This window comes from Sinocyclocheilus grahami, unplaced genomic scaffold (genome assembly GCF_001515645.1).
Source record: "Sinocyclocheilus grahami isolate Dianchi unplaced genomic scaffold, SAMN03320097.WGS_v1.1 scaffold124.1, whole genome shotgun sequence".
In the NCBI taxonomy this organism is placed as follows: Eukaryota; Metazoa; Chordata; class Actinopteri; order Cypriniformes; family Cyprinidae; genus Sinocyclocheilus; species Sinocyclocheilus grahami.
Window position 1 is genome coordinate 1,913,675 of NW_015505303.1, and position 5,664 is coordinate 1,919,338.

The 5,664-nt window shown below is 36.3% G+C and overlaps 1 pseudogene; it reads right to left on the reverse strand.

The window, feature by feature from the left end:
* Nucleotides 1-455: 455 nt before the first annotated feature.
* LOC107590103 (neuronal acetylcholine receptor subunit alpha-10-like) lies at nucleotides 456-4,788 on the reverse strand (annotated as a pseudogene).
* Between the last annotated feature and the right edge of the window lie 876 nt (nucleotides 4,789-5,664).

The window sequence follows — 5,664 nt, forward strand, 5'->3', positions numbered from 1 at the left end:
CAAATATTGGATTCAATCTTTTTGTCAACTTCTTATCTTTCATTTAGGACTGGTTTTGTATTTATATTTGCTTCTGATTAATCGTAGGCCTCATTTATCTGAGAGTAGGCACCTCATTTTTGGAGTGAAAAAGCATTATTTATGAATAATTTTCACAATATTAAATAAAAACAAAATGTACAAGGGTTAAATACAAAATCTTATTGTATAACCAAATTTTGTTTTCAAGTAAGTTGATTTAAGGTTTTATAGAAGCAACCATGACAAAAATGCAGATTAAGATTTAAAAAAAAAAAAAGTATTTACTTTTAATTTTTAAATTTATTTTTGGCAATGTACGATAAACTCGCTTAAAAGTATCTGCAAAATAGCAAAATACATAATTAAATTATGTGTTGTGCCAGCAATTATGTGTTACTATCCACTGCTGTCATTAATAATACAATTCTTAATGATCATAAAATCACGGCTATGTTAGAATAAAAACTAATGATCTCACCAATGAGTGGCACATTCTCTGAAGGAGACATGCTTTCATCAACCAGAAGCTGGAAGACGGTAAGGGCTAGTAACACTGTGACCCCTAAAGATACTTTCTCTCCAGAGTCGGCTGGAAGGTAGAAGCCTAGCGGAGCCAAGAAGGAGATCATCGTGCAGGGAATGAGCAGATTAAAGATGTAAAAGGAAGCTCTTCTCTTCAGGTGAAGTGTGTATGTGATATCTGAATAGGGGTCTGAGCAGCAGCCATAGTGAATAATGTTCTTCTTTGCAGGCATTCCCTGAACCTCTTACTCTACATTCTCCACAAAGTCAGCCAGATCAGCACTGTCCAGGGCATTATGAAGATCCATCTGGTTGCCGTTGTGGGTCCAAGAGCCAAAGGTGAGGCAGCACTGCTGGGCATCAAAAGGGAAGTAAAACACATCCACTTTGCAGGAGCTCTTGGTTATTGCCGGCTGGTCCCGCATAATCTGTCCATCATGGCGGATCACCACATTAGTCTCCATAGAGCTGGAGAACTGGTCATCTGCACTGGAAGACAGAAGGTGAAAATCAATAAAATCACTAACATAGTCACCAACACTGAAAGATGAAAATTTCCCAAAAATGTACTCCCTCTCAGGCCATCCGAGACATAGATGAGTTTGTTTCTTCATCAGAACAGATTTGGAGAAATTTAGCACAAGTAATCCACATGACTCCAGTCTATCAAATAAAGTCTTGTGAAATGAAAGTCTCAGTGATGAATTTGTTTCTTACAAACACTCAGCTTTTCACTTTACATGATGTCAAAGGGGTCATATGATGTTGCTAAAAAGAACATTATTTGGTGTATTTGGTGTAATGAAATGTGTTTATGTGGTTTAAGTTATTTTCCACATACTGTACATTATTGTTTCTCCTCTATGCCCCGCCTTTCTGAAACGCGTACATTTTTACAAAGCTCATCGGTCTGAAAAGCGAGGTGTGCTCTGATTGGCCAGCTATCCAGTGCGTTGTGATTGGCCGAATACCTCAAGTGTGTGACGGAAATGGTACGCCCCTTACCATATTGTGATGCCATGTCCTGGAGCGACGAGACAAAAAACATTAAAACCCATTATAAACGAGGCATTTGTTGCATCCAGTGAAGACATAATTACTGATTATAATGACTTGTACTGTCTTTTTACGCATTGCGTTGCATCGCGCCGCGTAAACATAAAACCATGTCTGCATTTGTGATCGGAGAAATGACAAACAACAAGCCCTACTCTACTCTGCTAAAAACTCACGTTTGAATCATCAGTGGCAAATTCTTTAAATATGAAAACGTACTTACAGTCTGTGAGTCAGAACAGCCGGCATTGTAGTCTACTTTCCCAGGATCAGGAAACAGTCCTCCATAAAATGCGCTGTAACCATCTGAATATTTGGGTTGAACTGTTCTGGAACAGTGTTGTAAATACAACTTAACCACTGATTTCTAGTCGTGTCCTCTTTTGGAAGGCCTATTTTCACTGTCGCAATGAAACACACAGTCTGTCTTCACAACATGGCGGCGGCGGTGGCAGCAGCAATAAAGTTACGCCTTCTTTCTTTGCGTGAACATTTGGGCGGTGATATGCAAATCTTCCCACATCGTGACGTAGACATGTGGGGGCGTGTTTGAACGAGGCGTTTTAGGAGGGCGTGCATGAGTCTCAACTTTTATCTCTTTGGGTTTGAGACTTTAGTCTTTGCAACTTTAGGGATCTTATCTATTCACGAACAGCTTGTAACACTCCAAAGAGAAAGGAAAACTTGAAATCGCATCATGACCCCATGAATTGATGGACCACAGTTGTTTGTATTACTTGTGGATTATTGTGATGTTTTATCAGCTCCTCATTCTCATGGCACCCATTCACTACAGAGTATTCATTGGTGAGCAAGTGATATAATGCTAAATTTATCCAAATCTGTTCTGGTTAAGAAATTAAACACTCATCTGCATCTTAATTGGCCTGAGGGTGACTACATTTTCAGGAATTTTTCATTTTGGGGTGACAATTCATGGTTATGTTTTTTATATTTGGCCCCCTCCTATCCTGAATATGTATTTACATTGAAAACAACCACATGTCATGTCGGAGGATAGTCATGTGAATCAGATTAATTTGTTACTATTTGCTATGTCACACACAAAACTGTCCAAAAGCACTAAAGGGTCAGAATCTGAACTTGCTCTATAAATTCATTACTACTCTAGCATGTTTTGCTATGATGAGCTTTCCGAACATGAAAAATAGTGAGTGGAAAGCTCAGGCCATCTGTCAGCTATAAACAGCATCAGATCAGCTAAATCTTTGGAAAGAGCTTTTAAGACTTTCTACATTTGACAAAACAGCAATGTTATGGCCAAATCTGTCTCACAGGACTCTTACATGTAAATACGATTCAGAAATGTAGAGAATAATATATACAGTGGTGGCCAAAATCATTAGAACACTAGTAATTTCACCACCTAAAAAATGGTTTTAAGTCAGTTATTTCTATCTTTTGCTATAGCGTGTCAGTAAAAAAAGATCAGTTTACATTTCCAAACATAAATTTTGCATTAATTGTAATAATCCAGTGAGATTTTTGTTTGCACAAGTAGTCTGACAACAGCTAGTGCTCCACACAGAGATCTGATCTCATCATCATCCAGTCTGTCTGGAATGACATGAAGAAACAGAACTAACTGAGACAGACTAAATCCAGAAGAACTGTGGCAACGTCTCCAAGATACTTCAAGAGACCTATACATATACAGTATAGATAGATAGATAGATAGATAGATAGATAGCATTGCAATCAAGGTTGTTATGAGAAGAAGAAAGAGCAATTTGACTGGAACCTCCCATGAACAAGCAGTTGATGAGAATGTACAGCCTGTGTCCTTGGCAACAACAAACTGATGGAAAGGGCATGACATTCAATTGGTGGCTGAATCGATGAAACCCAATACCAATCCGACCTACTTGTTATATAGGACAATATCAGGTCTCCATACATAACTACTAGGTATACGGATGGTATCAAGCCCATCGTAGTCTGTCTTATTCCAGGTGAGGTATGCATCAAACCACACCTGACGAATCCACAAGTAATGTTGTGAGGATCTGGTTTCTTTTATCCTAGGAAAAAAAAGGTGGAATTTAGAACCCATATTAATAAATATATTCCAGTCAGCAAAATAAGCATTCAAAAGGTATATCAGCAAAAATAAATAAATAAATAAATAAATAAAAAATAGTTGAAATGCTAGTTGACATGACAGTGATTTTGTCAGGAATTGATTGAAAAATAGACAATAACAGACAATAGTTGAATGATGAACTTGCTTTCAGTTTATGAATTACAAAGTATTTGAATATTTTTTGTCAGGCATAGTAAAAACATATTTGTATTTTAACTATCTATAGATTGTATAAAGACAAAAAGTCTCATTAAAAGTCTGAATGTCTTGAGTTAATTAGCATAATCGTTTATTACACTAAATGTCTAAGTTTAGTTCAGGTTCATTCAGAAATGGAAGACATTTGTTTACAAAAAATGTTTAAAAAAATTTTTTTTTTTTAAATAGCAATTAAGATGTATACAAGGTGTAAGGAAAATACTGACTTGATGATTGTACAAGCTGGCATTTTAAAACCATTAAATCAATATATATATTGATACATATACATATAAATACATATACATATACATATAAATACATATATGGAATATAATTACAATATAAATGTAATTACAATATAATTACAAAAATTACATTTCTTAGCATGCGTTTTGATATATTTAAGGCAAGATACTACTGTTTTTTATGCACTGGTCAATTTTGAGATTTTGGGTTAATATGCTTCAGTTCTCTTTCAGACCAGTGGAAATCAAATTTAATAAATAAAATATCTAAATTTATATATTTAATTATATAAATAATTAGCATATTTAAACATTTCAGAAAATGTGTAAAACAAAAATGTTAAAGCACTGTAATTAATCAGCTGGGGAATACATGGTGATATGGTAACCAATTTTTCAGTCTCAGAGTCTTGCCTTAGACACAATTAAAAAGGGCAAGGCTAGGGCAAAGCAGCAAAATGTGCCCAAAAATCCTCAGAGATAATGAGACTGAGAAAGAATGTGTGATGGACTGTGAGTCATTACCATGTCAATAATCTGCAAGAGAGTGATCTGCAAGGTGACGTTAATGATGTTGTCAGTGTCCTCCACAGGCCTCAGTGCATTGGTGTAATTCACAAATAAATCATTCAGCAGCATTCATACAAGTGGTGATTACTTGAGTTTACTGAGTAAAACTGCTATTCTCATGTCAGGGGAAGTCGTGGCCTAATGGTTAGAGAGTCGGACTCGTCTCGTACTGGCAGGGATTGTAGGTGGGGGGAGTGAATGTACAGTGTTCTCTCCCACCTTCAATACCACGACTGAGGTGCCCTTGAGCAAGGCACCAAACCCCCAACTGCTCCCCGGGTGCCACAGCGTAAATGGCTGCCCACTGCTCCGGGTGTGTGTTCACTGATGTGTGTGTGGACTTTGGATGCACTAATTCCGAGTATGGGTCACCATACTTGGCCACATGTCACGTCACAAGCTTGGTGGCTTGTGATGGAATAGATTAGTGTCTTCAGACCTTCAGCACAGTCAGTAATGGTCAGTCAAACCACAAACAATTTTACTTCCTTTGTATCTTTGTTTGATGTAGAAGAAAGTGAAAATATTTGCTTGTCTGATTTCTCAAATTCCATGATTATTAATGACAATTGGAGGGGTCTGAATACTTTCCGTACCCACTGTATATATATACTGTATGTATATGTATATATACACACACAAAAAGACACACACATACTGTATATATATTTTATTATAATATATATATATACAGTATATATATATATATATATATATATACATATATATTTTATTTCCTCCTGTAGTCTTGTCTAAATCAGGAGAAAAAAATGCACAGATCAAGCACTGTTTACAAGCAGTACTAGTTCTAAACAAATATGTCAGTGGATTTGTGGAAATGTGAGGAAACATTTTTATGAACTATGGGACCCACATTTTGGCTAGAACCCAGCAATGGTTAAAAAGTTAAAAGAATGGATGTTACAAACATGTACATTTTTACTT